The sequence below is a fragment of the Notamacropus eugenii genome, chromosome 5, assembly GCF_028372415.1.
Source record: "Notamacropus eugenii isolate mMacEug1 chromosome 5, mMacEug1.pri_v2, whole genome shotgun sequence".
Taxonomy (NCBI): domain Eukaryota; kingdom Metazoa; phylum Chordata; class Mammalia; order Diprotodontia; family Macropodidae; genus Notamacropus; species Notamacropus eugenii.
The window spans coordinates 187,270,993-187,291,465 of record NC_092876.1 but is presented as its reverse complement, the minus strand read 5'-3'; the positions used below and the strand labels follow the sequence as shown (position 1 = coordinate 187,291,465).

General features: G+C 38.3%; 1 long non-coding RNA gene across 1 annotated transcript in view; it reads right to left on the bottom strand.

Moving 5' to 3' along the window:
• The window catches only part of LOC140505565 (uncharacterized), a 37,834-nt gene extending 18,489 nt beyond the window's left edge, over positions 1-19,345 (bottom strand). The window contains exons 1-2 of the long non-coding RNA XR_011967565.1: positions 19,248-19,345; positions 14,645-14,823 (exon numbers count right to left, since the gene is read on the bottom strand). This is a non-coding gene — a long non-coding RNA (uncharacterized lncRNA). The remainder of the gene's footprint in view (positions 1-14,644; positions 14,824-19,247) is intronic.
• Between the last annotated feature and the right edge of the window lie 1,128 nt (positions 19,346-20,473).

The window sequence follows — 20,473 nt, the reverse complement described above, 5'->3', positions numbered from 1 at the left end:
AGATATGATCCCATCCTCTTCAATTCTCTCTGTGTACTCTGTCTCTATGTATGTGTGCGTGTGTGCATGTGTGTGTGTGTACTCCCACCCAGAACCCAGATACTGAAATGTTTCAAGAGTTACAAATATTGTCTTTCCATGTAGGAATGTAAACAGTTCAACTCTAGTAAGTCCCTTATGACTTCTCTTTGCTGTTCACCTTTTCATGGTTCTCTTCATTCTTGTGTTTGAAAGTCAAATTTTCTTTTCAGCTCTGGTCTTTTCATCAAGAAAATTTGAAAATCCTCTATTTCATTGAAAGACCACTTTTTCTCCTGAAGTATTACACTCAGTTTTGCTGGGTAGGTGATTCTTGGTTTTAGTCCTAGTTCCTTTGACTTCTGGAATATCCTATTCCATGCCCTTCGATCCCTTAATGTAGAGGCTGCTAGATCTTGTGTTATCCTGATTGTATTTCCACAATACTTGAATTGTTTCTTTCTAGCTGCTTGCAATATTTTCTCCTTCACATGGGAATTCTGGAATTTGGCCACAATGTTCCTAAGAGTTTCTCTTTTTGGATCTCTTTCATGCGGTGTTCTGCGGATTCCTTGAACATTTATTTTGCCCTCTGGTTCTAGAATCTCAGGGCAGTTTTCCTTGATAATTTCATGGAAGATGATGTCTAGGCTCTTCTTTTGATCATGGTTTTCAGGTAGTCCCAAAATTTTTACATTGTCTCTCCTGAATCTATTTTCCAGGTCAGTTGTTTTTCCATTGAGATATTTCACATTATCTTCCATTTTTCCAGTCTTCTCACTATGTTCTGTGATATCTTGCTTTCTCACAAAGTCCTTAGCGTCCATCTGTGCCATTCTAGTTTTGAAAGAACTATTTTCTTCAGTGAGCTTTTGAATCTCCTTTTCCATTTGGCTAATTCTGCTTTTGAAAGCATTCTTCTCCTCATTGGCTTTTTGAACCTCTTTTGCCAATTGAGTTAGGCTAGTTTTCAAGGTGTTAATTTCTTCAACATTTTTTTGGTTCTCCTTTAGCAGGGAGCTGATCTGCTTTTCATGCTTTTCTTTCATCTCTCTCATTTCTCTTCCCAGTTTTTCCTCCACCTCTCTAACTTGATTTTCAAAATTCTTTTTGAGCTCTTCCATGGCCTGAGCCCATTGGGTGGGCTGGGACACAGAAGCCTTGATTTCTGTGTCTTTGCCTGATGGTAAGCATTGTTCTTCCTCATCAGAAAGGAAGGGAGGAAATGCCTGTTCACCAAGAAAGTAGCCTTCAATAGTCTTATTTCTTTTCCCTTTTCTGGACATTTTCCCCAGCCAGTGACTTGACCTCTGAATATTCTGCTCACACCCACCTCGCCTACTGGTCCTCCCAGCCAACGTTTGGGGACTGAGATTCAAATGCTGCTTCCCGCCTTAGGGCTTTTGGCAGGGACAGTGCTGCTGTTCAGTGTGAGAATTAAGTTCAGGTGGTCAGGTTGGGGCAGGGCCGCCTCTCAGGCTCAGTTCCTTCAGGGGGTTTATGCACAGACCTTACACAATGGATCCAGGCTCCCGCCCACTTGGGGAGCCCCTGTCTGCAGCCGCCTCTCAACTTCTACCTCCCGGGGGGGGCCCGAATCATGGGGGCACCCCACTCCCCTCTCGACCCGCCCAAGAGACTCTCTCACCTACCCCTGTCACCTGTAGGCGGAGGGACTTGTGCGGCCGCTGGAGATCCTGTCCCTGAAGCCTGCTCAGGTCTGTTTCTCTTGGTGACGAGGCTGCAGCAGGGCTGGGCTGGGCTGGGCTCCGCGTCTACAGTGCGATGACCTTTTGCAAGAGGTTTGCAGGTCCCTCTGTGGGTGGAGGGACCCACGTGGTCGCTGGAGATCCCGTCCCCGAAGCCTGCTCGGATCTTTTCCTCTCAGTGCCGTGGCCGCTGCAGGGCTGCCCTCTGCTCCCAGTCCCGGCGCCCAGTCCTCAGCTCGAAGGACCCCCCGCGAGAGGTTTGCAGGTCTCTCCGGAACAGAAATCTCCCTCGCTCCAATATTCCATGGCCTCTGGGTGCAGAATTCACCGTGAGTTGCTCCCCTGTAGCCGATCTGTGGGTTGTCTCATCATTTCTTATAGCACAATAGTATCCCATCACATTCATATACCATAATTTACTCAGCCATTCCCCAATTAATGGGCATCCCCTTGATTTCCAGTTTTTGGCCACTACAAAGAGAGCTGCTATAAATATTTTTGTACATGTGGGACCCTTTCCCATTTTTATGATCTCTTGGGGATACAGTTCTAGAAGCGATATTGCTGGGTCAGAGGGTATGCACATTTTTGTAGCCTCCAGAATGGTTGGATGAGCTCACAGCTCCACCAGCAATGAATTAGTGTTCCAACTCTCCCACATCCTCTCCAACATTCATCATTTTCCTCTTCTGTCATGTTTGCCAGTCAGTGTGATGTGGTACCTCAGAGTTGTTTTGGTTTGCATCTCTCTAATCAAAAGTGATTTAGAGCATTTTTTCATATGGTTATAGATATCTTTAATTTCTTCCTCTGAAAATTGCCTGTTCATATCCTTTGACCATTTATCAATTGAGGAATGACTTGTATTGTTGTACATTTGACTCAGTTCTCTATACATTCTAGAAATGAGGCCTTTATCCCCAAGATTAGCTATAAAAATTTTTTCCCAATATACTACATCCCTCCAAATTTTGGTTGCATTGGGTTTGGTTGTGGAAAACCTTTTCAGTTTAATGTAATCAAAATTATCCAACTAATGCCATAATATGTTATCTGCCATATGACATATTGAGTGTTAGGAGACACATATGTATTAGATGACATGTTTTGCTTAGGGATTTTGCTATGAATGTTATGCTTTACTTTATTGAACAATGTTTAGTTTATTGCTGAATATATACAGAGTTAATTATACTATTTGATTAGATCCTTAAAATTATTCACCACAGCAGTCCTTAGGTGTGCTGCTGTGAGTGACTGGCCTTACACCACCTAGGACTGTGACCCAGTAAGGGCAAAACAATGGAGTCCTGCTTCAGTGCTAGCAAAAAGACCTCTGTAACCTCCATCTGATCAGTTTTTCAACCCTCTTACTATCTGTGGGTTGAGAGCCACTTCTGCTGCTTCTGCTGATTCAGTCACTCCTAAGGCCTGCTGCTGGTTTGCTGAGGTGGAGCTATGCTGGCACAGCCTGTGCTGGACTGTGTGCCACTCTTACTCAGACCTTTCCTGTTGATTTTCTAAACTATCTTTGTCATCTGTGGGCTGAGAGGTCTGGAAACTGCCACTGCTGCCAGTGATTCAGTTGCCCAATGGTCTGCTCCTGGTTTGCTATGGCCCAGTCTATGCTGGCATCACCTATGCTGAACTACACTCCTCTCTCATACTGGTGCAACAGATCTTTCTTGCTAAACATTTCAAGTAGAATTGGGCTGGAAATTTGTTTCACTCCATCTTTTTTGTAGGTTCTGCTTCTCTGGAATTTACTGAGTCATTTTTTAAAAGGTATTTGGAGGGATTTGGGGGAGAGCTCAGCCCAGTGCCTGCCTTTACTCTGCCCTCTTGGCTCCACCTCTCCCAGTTAACTTGTTTTTAAAAATATTTTGACACCTATATTTCAATATGATTGATTTACCTCATAATTCTATGTTTTCTTTTATAAATTTAAAAACAGTATCCTGGAAGATGGCAGACTAGAAAGACACACTTATGCAGGGTTTCCCCTCACAGCCCATAAAATACCTATAGAGAGGGACTCTCAACAAATTTTGGAGCAGCAGAAGTGGAGAACCACAGAGTGGAGGAGATTTCTAGCCCACAGTCACCTGAAAGGCCCATGGAAACGTTGGTTGCGCTGGATGTGGAGCCAAGCACAGAGCTTAGTCCAGCCTTGGCTGAGCAGCACAGCTCAATGAGACTCTGGGAGGAGGACACCTCAGGGGTGGAATCTCCAGTCCCAGCAGCAGGTCCTGAGATCCCTCAACCGACAGGCACCAAAAGTCAGTGACGGGGTTTTATCAGCTGACCAGGAAGGGAGAAGGGCCTTCCCATAGCTCTGGCAGTAGGCAGCAGCCACAGAGGCAGCATAGCAGCCCATATGGAAGCTCCATTGTTGGAGCTTAAAAACCCCTGGGGGCATTGAAGAGCTGAGTCTTACCTCAGCCCTGGGTGAAGGCTCTGGGCAAGCTGGTCTTTGTCTCAAACTGAATGGTGGCCCTGCCCATCCAGCTTATCTGAAAATCAGCCCCCATTGCTGACTTAGTGGAACTGGAGGCCAGGTGTCTGTGGAGAGGTAAATGCTAAGATTCTGGGCATAAAAATCCCTCTCTGCATCCAGACCAGTATATGCTTGATCGTGCCACCTCAGAGGAACTGAGATCTCACAGATTCCCAGAGTATACCCTACTCTTGACAAAGGACCCAAAAGTCAAGTAACTGGTTGGGAAAATGCCCAAAAAAGGGAAAAAAATAAGACCACAGAAGGTTACTTTCTTGGTGAACAGATATCTCCTCCCATCCTTTCAGATGAGGAAGAGCAATGCTTACCATTAAGGAAAGACATAAAAGTCAAGGCTTCTGTATCCCAAACATCCAAAATAAATATTCAATGGGCTCAGGCCATGGAAGAGCTCAAAAAGGATTTTGAAAATCAAGTTAGAGAGGTGGAGGAAAAACTGGGAAGAGAAATGAGAGAGATGCAAGAAAAGCATGAAAAGCAGGTCCACACCTTGCTAAAGGAGACCCCAAAAAAGGCTGAAGAAAATAACACCTTGAAAAATAGGCTAACTCAACTGGCAAAAGAGGTTCAAAAAGCCAATGAGGAGAAGAATGCTTTCAAAAGCAGAATTAGCCAAGTGGAAAAGGAGGTCCAAAAACTCACTGAAGAAAATAGTTCTTTCAAAATTAGAATGGAACAGATGGAGGCTAATGACTTTATGAGAAACCAAGAAATCACAAAACAAAACCAAAAGAATGAAAAAATGGAAGATAATGTGAAATATCTCATTGGAAAAAAAACTGACCTGGAAAATAGATCCAGGAGAGACAATTTAAAAATTATGGGACTACCTGAAAGCCAAGATCAAAAAAGAGCCTAGACATCATCTTTCACGAAATTATCAAGGAAAACTGCCCTGAGATTCTAGAACCAGAGGGCAAAATAAGTATTCAAGGAATCCACTGATCACCTCCTGAAAGAGATCCAAAAAGAGAAACTCCTAGGAACATTATGGCCAAATTTCAGAGTTCCCTGGTCAAGGAGAAAATATTGCAAGCAGCTAGAAAGAAACAATTCAAGTACTGTGGAAATACAATCAGGATAGCACAAGATCTAGGAGCTTCTACATTATGGGATAGAAGGGCATGGAATATGACATTCCAGAAGACAAAGGACCTAGGACTAAAACCAAGAATCACCTACCCAGCAAAACTGAGTATAATACTTCAAGGGAAAAAATGGTCTTTCAATGAAATAGAGGTCTTTCAAGCATTCTTGATGAAAAGACCAGAGCTGAAAAGAAAATTTGACCTTCAAACACAAGAATCAAGAGAAGCATGAAAAGGTAAACAGCAAAGAGAAATCATAAAGGACTTACTAAAGTTGAACTATTTACATTTCTACATGGAAAGACAATATTTGTAACTCTTGAAACATTTTTCAGTATCTGGGTAGTGGGTGGGATTACACACACACACACACACACACACACACACAGACAGAGAGCACAAAGTGAATCGAATAGGATGGGAGCATATCTTAAAAAAATGAAATTAAGCAGTGAGAGAGAAATATATTGGGAGGAGAAAGGGAGAAATGGAATGGGGCAAATTATCTCTCATAAAAGAGGCAAGCAAAAGACTTTTTAGTGGAGGGAAAAAGAAAGGAGGTGAGAGAAAAACATGAAGTTTACTCTCATCACATTCCACTAAAGGAAGGAATAAAATGCACACTCATTTTGATATGAAAACCTATCTTACAATACAGGAAAGTGGGAGAGAAGGGGATAAGCAGGGTGGGGGGGATGATGGAAGGGAGGGCAGTGGGACGAGGGAGCAATTTGAAGTCAACTCTCTTGGGGAGGGACAGGATCAAAAGAGAGAACAGAAGCAATGGGGGGCAGGATAGGATGGAGGGAAATATAGTTAGTCTTACACAACATGACTATTATGGAAGTCATTTACAAAACTACACAGATATGGCCTATATTTAATTGTTTGCCTTCCCAAAGGGAATGGGAGGGGAGGGAGGGATGAAGAGAAGGTGGAAGTCAAAGTTTTAGGAACAAGTGTCGAGTATTGTTCTTTCTACTAGGAAATAAGAAATACAGGTAATGGGGTATAGAAAGTTATCTGGCCCTACAGGACAAAAGAGAAGATGGGGACAAGGAAAGGGAGGGATGATAGAAGAGAGGGCAGATTGGTGATAGGGGCAATTAGAATGCTTGGTGTTTTGTGATGGGGGGAGGGGAGATATGGGGAGAAAATTTGGAACCCAAAATTTTGTGAAAATGAATGTTAAAAGTTAAATAAATAAATTTAAAAAAAAAAACAATAGTGTCCTGAAAAGATCTATAGGTTTTGTCATTCTCACAAAGGGGTCAATGAAAAAGAAAGTTTGAGCACCCATGTTGTAGATGGATTGCTTATGAATCCCATGGATGTTTAGGGAAAAATCACTTCTCTCTTTCTTGCTTTCCAGGCCTGGCCTAGGCTTTCTTTTAGGAGCATCACTGACAGGGACTGAAGTATGACTCCAAAGGCTACAGTAACTGGAGACACCAGCTGTAATCTAATACAACCAAATAGGTGGATGTCTTTGAAAATGACTCCAGTTTCCTCTCTGTATAGCACTCAGTTCTTTTTGATGACTTTCTTAAAGTGGTGACACTTTTGTAAAATCTTTGTAAAACCTGGACTACTCTTTTTCAAAGACTCATGTTGAATATATAAGTGCTTCTGAAAAAATATCAGTTATAGTAGACAGTATTTCCCAGGTAAAAGTAGACCAATTGTGAACCTATTTTTTTGGGGGGGGGGCAGAGTTTGTTTCTAACATAAAGGCCTCTAAAATCTTCAAATAAATTACATTTATTTTAGGTAATACATGCTCCAACTGGAGAAAAGCTGTCGGTTCTTTGTCATGTGGTATTTGTATAAATTTCATTTTGATTCTAGAAGTTTAATTTGAATTCAGGGTAAAATAATGTTTTCTTGTCAATCTTGCATAGGAGGAAATGTTATTAAATAAAGCTTCCTATTTTAATTGGGGATGGGGAATAAGATGAGTAAAAGGATTAGCTCTTGAAACAAGAATAAAATTGGTACCGTGGTGGTGAAGACTACTTAAACTGTGTCTGCTCATTACTATCCTGAATCTGACTAATGCTAGTGAATTGATTCTCACATCCAGTGGATCTGTGCTCAAGTGGTGGTGTTGCAACAAATTCAAATATGTATTATATAAATTATTATATTGCATATTATGTGTATATATATTATCTATTGCATTACTATATGTAATGTAACCCCTGTCCCAAAGCCCATTGGTATGGGACTCTCTTCTCATTGATGGTGATTAATACCCCAGCCCAAGGGTAAGGCAGAGGGGAAATGAACAAGCTGAAAAGAGATTCAGTCTCTTCAGTCTTCAAGTTCTCTTCAAGTTTTGCGTAGCTTTGGGTGATTCTGGCTTCCAACTTGGAGACACAATTGCAATCTAATGGTGGGGTGCACTGGTCCTATGATTTCACTAGTGAAGGGAGCTGGCTGGTGAGAAAACTCCCTCTAACCAACTCAGATTGGTATCTACTTGGAGACTTATTGATTTAGAGAGTTTTTTAAGGGTACTGAGAGATTAAGTGATTTGCCTGAGCTCATACAACCACTATGTGGCAGAGAGAGGATTTGAACCCAGGTCTTCCTTTCCCAAAACCACCTCTCTATCCATTATATGACTGTCTCATACACTGAAGTGCTTGATAGGTACCTGTTGGTTGGAATAAGATTGGAAGATAGTCTCCAGTGCTCTTGGGAATTCTCAAAAAAGTACTGCAAGTTTGGTAGGAGGCAAGTATCCTTTCATATTATAACTGGGGAAACTGAAGCACAAAGTAATGAATTTGTCTTAGGGTAGGTCCTACAGTCAACTGGAACAGTTTATATGAAATAAAGGACTTTAGACTGATCTACTAGAATTGTGCCATGCTTCCTGATTATAAAGTAATTAGACAAACATTCTTCCAGACTGACAAAAACAGGATACTTCTATCTTGGCTAAAATCAAAATTGACATCATCCTAAATTGAACAATCAAGGCAGGCTGAGATGGGGGGCAGAAACATGTGGGTGGCCCTGATGAGTAGATTATTGTTGCTTTAATACAGTCTACCTCACAAAGATGGTATGAAGATGATTCCGCAAATAAGATTTTATGAGGCAACTCTAGCCCTTAAGAAGTAAGACTTTAAAAGCATCCCTCCCTCTAATGCCCCCATTTAATTCCTCTCATTCAACACTGTTTAATTAATACCAATACTTAACTTCTTGAAACCTTTGTCCTACTGCTCCCATGGTTTCTGTTGCAGGGTCCCATTTATCTGGGGCTTGATTTAGGGAGGTTGTGGGAATGGGGAGAGGGATATGGTTCTTCCAAATGGCATGAAAAAAATCTTTGATGCTGATTGATGCCCACAAAATTTGATAATAAATGTCCTCTCCTGTGACAAAGACAAAGGAGGATGATTGTGCCTACTTTTCCTCTCCCACCTACTTTCTTCAGGTTCAGATTTTGTTAGTTTCAGCCCCTTTGAGACTGTCCTTGAAGTTGGGGTGGGATGGAGAGGTAAGGAAGTGAGAAATCAAAGTGAGAAGTCTTGTGTATTGAGCACAACATCTTTGCTCTCCAACTCTTACAAGATCTTTAGTGAGTCCAAATATTTAGATATTTCAATAGACATATTTTTTAAGCTTTTAGCTCCTTCTTTTCTGCCTTTATTTATTTGTTTTTAAAAATTAATTTATTTTAAATCTAAATACTAAAACTTGAATACACGATAAGTAAATAAAAAGAGACACATTACAAATGTAAATACTAAAACTTAAATATAAAAGAAAAAAGCATTGCCATGTGCACCGCAGAACATGAGAGGATTAAAAATATACAACAATAAATCTCCATTTCAAGAAAGCCTATGTAATAAATACTGCACATTGTGTTTAGAGTTGTCCATCTTTTCTTTGTTTCCTTGCAAGTTTTTTGTTCTCTGATGTGCACTTTTTACTTTATTCTTTTTTTCTCCCTTCCTTCTCCCCTCCCCCAAGGCTACAATTAAGCATGAATATGCACACATACATACATATATGCATATACACATGCACATATATAAATGATACATACACATACACATACATATGGTTAGATTATCTATGATCATACTTATATATAAACATACATTCATATACATCTATGTAAGAACGTACTATACTTATTTGTCCTCTTGTTTCTCTGAGGGTAGATAATGTCTTCCTTCATACGTCCAAGTCTTTCCATATTTTTCCAAGCCCATCAACTCATCATTTCCTATACCACAACACTATTCCAACCTTATAGTGTTTGATTATTTTAAATAGTCTAAAACAATATTGATTAATATGGCTGATATATAGTATAGTGTCCCTTTTTTATCTTTTGATTACATTTATTTTAGCTTTACCTTTGTCTGAGATCATAATTACTACCCCTGCTTCCCCCCCACTAATAAATTCTACTCCTGATCTTTATATTATTTTTGTGTGTATTTCCTATTTCTTATCCTTCCTGACTCCTCTACTTTACTTCTACCCACTACCTTGCCCTCCTGTTACTTAACCTACTCACCCACCAAAGAACTCTCCCTTATCCTCTCTCTTCACCTTGAAATCCCTCCCTTTTCCCTTCCTCCCACTTCCCCTTAGTCTTTTATTTCTTTCTGAATTTAGAAGACTTTTATGCCTTTCTGGAAACATACATATTATTTCCTCTTAAACCCATTCCCAGTGAGAACTACTAGCTCTCCTCCCCCATCTAATTCTTCTGCGTCAGTTCTTCCTCTTAAGATCCTGTAAGTTATGTTTCATCAATATCTGAACCAAGAAACCAGAAGAGCAGGCTGTTTTTTCAAAGAGGCAGAGAAACTAGAGACCAAATTGCCAACATTCACTGGATTATGGAGAAAGAAGGGAGTTCCAGAAAAACATCTGCTTCATTGACTACACTAAAGCCTTTGACTGTATACAGCACAACAAAATGTGACAAGTCCTCAAAAACAAATTAGAATTGGTTTACAATTGGAAAAGGAGTACAACAAGGCTGTGTGTTGTCACCTTATTTATTTAACTTATATGCAGAGTGCATCATGCAAAATGTCAAGCTGGATGAATTAAAAGCTGAAACTGAGGTTGCTGGGAGAAATAGCAACCATCTCAGATATGCAGATACACTACTCTGGTGGCAGAAAGTGAAAAGGAATTAAGAAACTTCTTGAAGGTGAAAGAGGAGAGTATAAAAACTGGTCTGAAACTTAACATAAAAATCCCTAAAATATTGGCAACTGGTCCCCTCACTTCCTGGCAAATAGAGGGAGAAGAAATAGAAGCTTCCTAGATTAGCTCAAAGATACAGCAGATGGTGATAACAGCCATGAAATTAAAAAATGCTTGCTTCTTGGAAGGAAAACTATGGCAGATCTGGCTAGCATACTAAAAAGCAGACATTACCTTACTGACAAAGGCCCATATAGTCAAAGCTATGATTTTTCCAATAGCAATATATGACTGTGAGAGTTGGACTATATAGAACACTGAGCATTGCAGCATCAACATCATCAAATTTGAGAAGATTTTGAGAGTCCTTTGAACTGCATGGAGGTCAAGTCAGTCAATATTTAAGGAAATTCATTCAGGCTATTCACTGGAAGGCCAAATACTGAAGCTAAAACTTAAATACTTTGGTCACATAATGAAGAGATGGGAATCCCTGGAAAAGACTGATGTTGGGAAAGACCAGAGGTAAAGGGAAAAGGAGACAGCAGAGGGTGAGATGAATAGATAGTGTCATGGAAACAACAAATATGAACTTGGACAGACTTCAAGAGCTAGTGGAGGATAGAAGGGCCTGGTGTTCTATAGTCCTTGGAATCACAAAGAGTTTGACACAATTAAATGACTGAACAACAAAAATAGGAAGCGCGTCAAGATCATGATCTGTTAGTTCCCTGAGTTTATTAAGTCTTCAGAATGGTTTTGATAATTTTGAAGGATATGCTGATACGTTGGTTAGTCTTTTTTAACTGCTTTTTTCTTCCTTTCTTTGTTTATTCTTTGTTATAAGGGATGGCTTTCCGATGAGGGAAGATGTATCTATGTATGTGTTTATGTATACATTTTTATATATGTGGGGCAATGGATAGAGGGCTGGACCTGGAGTAAGGAAGACTCATCTTTCTGAGTTTGAAAATGACCTCAGACCCTTATTAGTTGTTTGATCCTAGGCAAAACACTTACCCCTTTTTGTCTCAGTTTCCTCATCTGTCAAACGAAGTGGAGAAGGAGATGGTAAACCACTCCAGTATCTTTGCCAAGAAAGTGCCAAATGGGTTTGCAAAGAATCTAGTGTGACCAAAACTACTGAACAACAACAGTATTTTACATATGTTTTTTATATATGTATAAAATATATGTATATATGTAATATGTGTATACATACAATAATACACTTGTATGTACAAATATAGGCACATACATATCTACATATGTGTATGTACACATATATATCCATGCGTACATGTGCACATAAACATTTATATGTATATTTCCTCTGTTCACCAGAGAGCTGTCCTTTATTTATATGTGTATGCATATGTGTACACATATATACACGTGTGTGTTTGTGTTTTAGAAAGAAAAGAGAAAACATTTAAAAGCAACACTAGTGAATGCTCAAAAGACCTAGAAATTTTGAGTGGAGCTCAATACAGTAACCAAGCTGGTAAAACAAATAAATGCTGGCTTTGGTCATATTAACAGTAGTTTGGAGACTAGAAGAAAGGAGGTGAGTCACATGATACTCCTGACCAATCAAATTCTAGCGATCACTCAATGAACATTTATTAAGCACCTACTATGTGCCAGTCACTGTGCTAAGGTCTGGAGATACAAAGACAATGAAATATGTTATTGGATTCTGGATGTCACATTTAAGAAGCGACATTCATGGGTCCAGAATAGAGTGAAAAGGATAAGGAGTTTGGAATCCATGTCAAATAGGGAATAATTTAAATATTGGGGAACATTTAGTAGTCAGTCAACAGCATTTATTAAGCACCAGGTACTGGGGATATAAAGAAAGGGAAAAAATAGTCCCTGCTCTTAAGGAAGTCAGTATAATAGGGATACAATATGCAAACTATGTACAAACACAATTTATTCAGGATAAATTGGGAATAATCTCAGAAGGAAAGCACAAAAATTAAAGAAGATTGGGAAAAGCTTCTTGCTGATGATGGGACCTCAGCTTAGACGAAGAAAAGCAGGGAAGCTAGGAGGTGGAGGTCAGAAGGAAGATCATTTCAGGCATAGGGAATAGCCAGTGAAAATATCCAGAACTGGGAGATGAGTGTTACATGTGGGAACAACAAGGAGGCCAGGATTATTGAATTGCAGAGTTTGTGTGGTTGAATGAGGCAGAAGAAAACTGGAAAAGTGGGGAGGAAGGCAGGTTATGCAGGACTTTAAATGCCAAACAGGATCTTATGTTTTATCCTGGAGGGGATATAGGGAACCAATGGTATTTATTGAACAGGATGTTGACATGGTCAGACTTGTTCTTTAGAAAGATCAACTTGACAGCTGAGTTGAAGATGAATTAGAGATGGAAGAGACTTGAGGCATTTAGTCTGAAGAGGAGAAAATGTCGGAGTACATGCTCAGGTGGGCTAGAGCCAACTCTAAACAGAGCAGAACCTCCTATTGACAAAACTTCAGTGTGACTAGTTACACTTTGGAAATCAGCAAACTACAAATCCAGGCTTGATTTATTCTTTTGTTGACTATGTGGACTTAAGAAAGAGATGAAGAAAATGTTAATAACACAGAGTGAACTTAAGAGTAGTATATAAGAGCTGTTTTTATTTGCATTTCTCTAATCAGTAGTGATTTAAGTCATTTTTTTCTTGCAGCTTTTGAGAACTTTAAAAGTCCTATAATTTAAAATAACAGGAATGAAATAGCACCAAGTTTCAGAATAAAGAAGACAGTAAACACCTGGAAGCCAATTTTCCATTGTACTCTCCATTCCTCAGCAACTTATATCTGGTAGACTCAGCCATTTATTAACTGGGTAACCTTGCTTCTTCATCTATAACATGAAGGGATCAGACTAGATAAGTTCTAAAATCCTTTTCAACTTTAAATCTAGGATCCCCTGATCCAGCTATAGGCTTAAGAAGTAAAGGGAGTCATGAAGAACTTTAAAAGTTTTCAGAAGAGAGTCAGGAGAATGATTAAAGGGTTAAATAATCAGGTCTATAAAAAAGGGTTCAAATATTTCAAAGATTTACACTCAATTCAACCTATTAAGCACCTACTATGTACAAGGCAGTGTGCTGGGGGATGGAGATACACAAACAAAACAAGAAACAGTCTTTGCCCTCTGGGAACTTAACTTATACTTGGGTCTTATTGTTGTTTATTTGTTTTTCAGTCCTGTCTGACTTTTCATGACCCCTTTTGGAGTTTTTCTTGTCAAAGTTACTGGAGTGGATTGCCATTTCCTCCTCCAGTTCATTTTATAGATGAGGAAACTGAGCTAAACAGGGTAAGGTCATGCTGCTAGGGTCATCTGGCCTGAGGCTAGATTTGAATTCTGGAAGAGAATTCTTCCTGATTCCTAGTCCTGGCTTTCTATCCACTGTGCCACTCACCTACCCACACTTGGGGCAACAACATGTAAAAAGAAGAAACATGACTTGTTCCATGTCACTCCATAAGACAAAACTAGGATCAATGAAACTGACTTCAGCTAAAACAAGGAAGAGTTTTCACTTAATTGTAGCTTTTGAACAATGGAATGGGCTATCTTGTGAGGTAGTGATGTCATGAGCTCCCTATCACTAGAGCTATAAAAGCAAGGGCTGGTTGGTTGATTCTCTAATAGGTATAATATTTAAAAAAAAAAATTCTCTCAGTGGATGGGAGCTCGGACTAAATCACAGTTAAATTCCCTTTCAAATCAAAATTCTATTATTCTCACTGAGATTCTTCAGTTTGGAGGAGATATCTCTACAGGTAATTTAATAATGATCTTCAAGAACATAAATAGACCTCATACAGAAAAAGATGCCCAACCTTACCATCTAAGGACATAATAAGAGTTGCTAGACTTACATTTTGTACACACTAGCCCAGTCAGCTAACTCCTCTTATGAGCCCTAAGGTTATGCCTCTTTTTCTCCTTTCCCTGAATTTTATAACAGGTCTTCCCACCCAGCAAGATTAGCTCCTTGTTTTGTTTTGGCAAGCCTATTCTTTATAACATAACTCAAAGACGACTTCCTCCTTGAAGTCTTCCCTATAACAGAACATGGTTTGGACACATAATTCACCTCAACTCAGCTTATGTGTCTCATCTCACCAGCAACTGATGCTTCATTGGATAGTCAGAGTGGTCTAATGGAGACAGCAGTGGAGACCTTTGGGTTTGGGGATCTTGGTTCAACCCTGGCTCTGATGTTTACCACCTGTGTGATCTTGAGCACGTCACTTAACATCTCAGTTTCTCCATCTGTAAAATAAGAGGGTTAGACTAGATCATCTCTAGTTTTCCTTCTACCTCAGACAATCTAAAATATTTCTATTATCACAAATAAGCTCCTTGAGGATAAGAATCTTCATCCTACACAGAAAATTTCCATAGCTCCAAATATAGATTGCAATAGGGACCTGGGTTTTAATCTCATTTTTGACACTTACTGGTTTTGTGATTATAGGTAAATCACTTAATCTCAATGAACTTCACTTTTCTCATCTGTAAAATGAGGTCATGAAACCCTGAAGTACCTATATCACACTATTTTTTGAGGCATACAGAGTGTTCTGCAAACTACAAGACATTATGTAAAGCCAGTTATTCTTATTATGCCCCTTTATAAATTTGTTTTAATAAATATTATGGCCACAAATGACTGTAATAATATTCTAATTAGTCCAGTATGAAACAATGAGTGACAAGCAAATCTCAGACAAAGCAAAAGCCAAAATAATCTAATTAAAAGAGATAAGCAAGGACCCTACATTTTGCTAAAAGGTACCATAAATACAAAATATATATGTACCAATGGAATAGCATTTAATTCTTAAAAGATAAATTAAATTACAGGAGGAAATAAACAACAAACTATACTAGTGGGGGTACTTCAGTTTTCCCCTCTCAGATCTAGACAAATCTAACCATAAAATAAATACAAAAGAAGTTAAGGAGTGAATAGAATTTTAGAAAAGTTAGATATGACAGACTTCTGGAGAAAATTGAATGGGAATAGAAAGGGGTGTACTTTTTTTCTCAAATGTATATGACACCCTCCCAAATTCTGATCATGTATTAAGACATAAAACCTCACAAACAAATGCAAAAAAGCAGAAATATCAAATGCACTCTTTTGGATTATCTTGAAAGTAAAATTAGACTTAATAAAGGGCTGTGGAAGCATGTATCAAAAATAATCAGAACCTAAATAATGTAATACTAAAAAATGAGGGAGTCAAAGAACAAATGATAGAAACAATTGATAATTTCATTAAAGATAATAACAGTAACACAACATACCAAAATTTATGGGATATAGCCAAAACATTACTTAGGCAAAAAAATATATATCTCTCTAAAAGTATATATTAATAAAAGAAAGAAAGGAGCAAGTCAATGAATTAGGCATGCAACTAAAAAAAACTAGATAAAGAACAAATTAAAAATCCCCAATTAAACATCAAAATGGAAATTTTAAAAACAAAAGGTGATATCAATAAAATTGAGAAAACCATGGAAGTACTAAATAAAACAAGAAGCTGGTTTTCAGAAAAAAAAATGGATAAACCATTGGTTAATTTTATTTTAAAAGAAGAAGAAAGCAAAATTACCAGTATCAAAAGTGAAAAGGGTGAATGCACCAACAATAAAGATGAAGCTAAAAAAATTTTTAGATACAATTTTGTCCAATTATATGCCAATAAAATGACAATCTAAGTGAAATGGATAAATATTTACAAAAATATAAATTGCCCATATCAACATAAGAGGAAATACTTAAATAACCAACCCTATCTCTGAAAAAAGAAATTGAGCAAGCCATCAATGTACTTCCTGAGAAAAAATTCCCAAGACCAGATGAATTTACAAATGACATTTAAGAAATAATTAACTCCAACATTATATAAACTATTTGAAAAAATAGGTTATGGAGTCTTACCAAATTTCTTTAAAACAGAAATATGGTCTTGATACATAAACCAGGTAGAGTAAAAGCTGAGAAAGAAAACTATAGACCAATTTCCTCAAATATTGAAGCAACTTTTAAAAATAAAATATTAGCAAGGAGATTACAACAATATATCACAAAAATCATATGCTATGACCAGGTGGAATTTATATCAGGAATGCAAGGTTAGTTTAATATTAGTAAAACTATAAGTATAATTGACTATATAAATAACGAAAACAACAAAATTCTTAATAGATGCAGAAAACGATTTTGACACAATAAAACAACTGATACCATTAAAGACACTAGAAAGCACAGTAATAAATGGAGTTTTTCTTTAAGTCAGAAGTAGCATCTATCTAAAACCAAGACCAAGCATTATGGGGATAAATATAATATAATGGGGATAAATTAGAAGCCTCCCCAATAAGATCAGAAGTAAAGTAAGAATGTACTTTGGGGGCAACTAGGTGGCACAGTGGATAGAGCACTGAGCCTAGAATCAAGAAGACTTATCTTCATGAGGTCAAATCTGACCCCAGACACTTGCTAGCTGTGTGACCCTGGGAAAGTCACTTAACCTTGTTTGCCTCAGTTCCTCATCTGTAAAATCAGCTGGAGAAGGAAATAGTAAACCACTCCAGTACCTTTGCCAAATGAGGTGACAAGGAGCTGGATGCAATCAAAACAACTAAACAGTAACAAGGATGTATTTGATCAACACTATTATTCAATACTGTATTAGAAACTAAAGGGGGAAGGGAATGGAGGTCATGGTGAGGATGAAGAATATGTTTTTTACAGCTGCTAGTTCCTGTTCCCTCCAAATTATCTTATATAATATTTAACATACAATTTACTCCTTGTCATATTCTCTTCAAGTCAGTGACACTGAACTCTTTGCTGTTCAATGAAAAACACTGCATCTACTGACTCTGGGTATTTTCTCTGGCTGTTCCCCATGCCTGGAATGCTCTCCCTCCTTATCTCTGCCTGTTAGCTTCTTTGGATTCCTTTAAGTCCCAACTAAAAGTTCATCTTCTACAGGAAGCCTTTCCCAACTCCTCTTAATTCTAGTGCCTTCCATCTGTTAATTAATTATTTCCTATTTATTATGCATATAGTTTGCTTTGTACATGTTTATTTGTTGTCTTTCCCATTAGATTGTGAGGTTTTGTATCCTCAGGACTTAGAATAATGCCTGGAACATAATGGGTGCTTAAAAATATTTATCAAATTGATTGACTTTAAGATTTGCAATGAACTTTACATATATTATCTCATTTTATTTCCACAGCAACTCTGTCAGGTAGGAGTTCTTATGATCACCATTTTACAAATAAATAGACTGAAGCCAAGAGAAGTTAAATTATTTGTCCCCAGTAACACATCTGGTAAATATCTGAGACAGGGTTTGAAATCAGATCTTCCTATTAGTCTATCACTCTAGTCATTAAGAGACCTATGTGATTCTTTTATGTATTTTGTGTATAGCTTCCATGTATGTGTAGTGTGTGTGTATGTGTGTTACATCGAAAGTTTCTTGTGTTTAGCGATTATCCTTGTATCCCCAGTGTCTAGCACATTGCCTGGTACCACATAGCAGGCACTTTAAAATACGTGTTGATTGATTAATTTTTTTTTTTGCCTGATACACACACAGAGTAATGAGTTTGAGGAAATAGTCATAGAAAAAGAAAAGATAGGTATTTTTTTGCTAAGTAAGAAGATGTAAAGAGTCAACATTCAATAAAGACAATATGAAAAATGTATGGAGAGAAGAAAATAGGTTTTTCTACATTCTTTTAAGCCTATGAAACTCTTAAGAACTGAAATATGGAAGTGAAAAAGAAAAGGCTACCCATGAAATGAATGTGTTTATTTGCCGTTTTTTTGGTTGAGTCTGATAATAAATGGACAGCAGTAATTCAGCAAGACTCAGTTAAAAGAGAAATAGACTTCAAAAAGGAAAAAGTAGTCCACTAGGGAGAGAATATAAGGCTCTTCCTATCCCCCAAAAGAATAGATTAGGTCCTAAAACCAACAATTAATTAGAGGGAGTGGGTCTAAGGGAAGCCCCCATCAGGTCCTAGAACAAGAATCTACTGACTTAGACTTATGGGTAAAAACTAAGGTTGCTGACTTAATAAGTTTGGTTATCTGATTTTCTTAGGTGACCTGGAGTCTCAACTGAAATTCAGAATCACAACTTAAATTCAAGAAAGGTTACATCCTATCAATAACCGCAGACAAGAAAGAAAGCCAAACACTACTGGAAAAAACCACCCAATTTATCCTTAATTGTCCCTGAAAGAACTGCTGTATTACAAGGTAACAATTAATGATCTTGATTCATAGACTCAGAGATTAGACGATAAGAGATTTAGATCTCAAAGGAATTTTAAAGGTTGCCTAGTCCAGGCCTATATTCCAAAGAGATCAAAGAGAGAAGGAAATGACCAACATGCATAAAAATACTTATAGCTGTAATTTTGTGGTGGCAAAGAAAACAAGAGCGACAATATGTTGAACAATAGCTGAACAAACTGTAGCAAATAAGTGAAGTAGACTATTATTATGCCATAAGCAATGAGAAAATGAATGATTTCAGAAAAACATGTATGATCAGAGAGACAAGGGGAAGTGAGTAGAGTCAAAACAAAAAAAATTATGTTATATAATAACAACATTATAAAAAACTAACAGCTTTGTAAGACATAAGATCTCTTACCAACAGAATGACCAACCATGATTCCAAAGGAGCAATAATGAAGAGCATTACCCACCTCCTGGGAAGGCAGTGACAGAACAATATGCAGAGTGAGATGTACATTTTTGGATGTGGACAATGCGTGGATTTGTTTTACTTGACTATGCATATTTGTTATAAAAGTAAGCAAGCAAAGATTACTTAATTTAATGGAGGGAAAGCAACGCACTCAAGGTCAAGGTCACACAGTTAGTGAGTAGCAGAGCCAGAATTAACTCATTTCTTCTCATTCCAAATCCAGTATTCTTTCCAATACACTATTACGTCTTTTGTTTCTTTTATATTTTCCAATAGAAGCCAGTAGAGAAGAAATGTCATTGCCCGCAACACTCCTGAGTGTGGTGCAAACCAGACTAAAATGTAATTGGGAAATACTTAATAAAATAAATAAAAATACAGTAAAACATAAATGATGTTACATTTTAAAACTAAGTCGATATGTAGCCTGTAGGGTTGTACAGAATAGTACACAGATTAGTAACTTCTATTTCTATTTGTTTGAAACCACTGCAGCACAGTACTCTAATATGTCATGGTTCTCTTCAAGAACGAAGGACAAACCACAATCTGTGAGTAATCTGAGATGCCTGAATGGGAACCAGCTGGCCAGTTCCAGTTGGGCAATTCAATTTGTCCTCTCCCCTCCCCTCCCCTCCCTTCCCTTTCCCTCCCCTCCCCTTCCCTCCCCTCCTCTCCTTTCCTCTCCTCTCCCCTCACCTGAGGGTGTTCTGCCCAAAGGAAAGGAAATTGTGATGGCCAAAAGCTACCTAGTTAACTTGGGGTTTACTGGCTAGACCTCTTTTTCAAACACCAAGCCTTAAACCCACTTCACTCTGGATCTCAGGTCTTATTGGGCAACAATAGGTCCCCGCCCAAGAACCACTTAATAGTTATTTTTTGGGTCCTTCTGGCTCAGAGTGAGTGTAAATAGTAACTATTTCTCTTTTGTCCAGCAACTCTGAGGGTGTTCCCCTCCCAGTTTGATTTTTTTTATTAAAGGGGCCATCCCTTGATTCACTTCTTAAAGAAGCCTCTTCAGTGAATGGGTGTTGCCTCACTCAAAATGAGAACTTGAAGAGATCTTAGCTTAAAAAGGCCACTGCATTCTGGGCCATCTCCAGTCATCCTGATTGTTTTCTGGCCTTTGGACCCAGATGGCTTGGAGGAGAAAGTGAGGCTGGTGACTT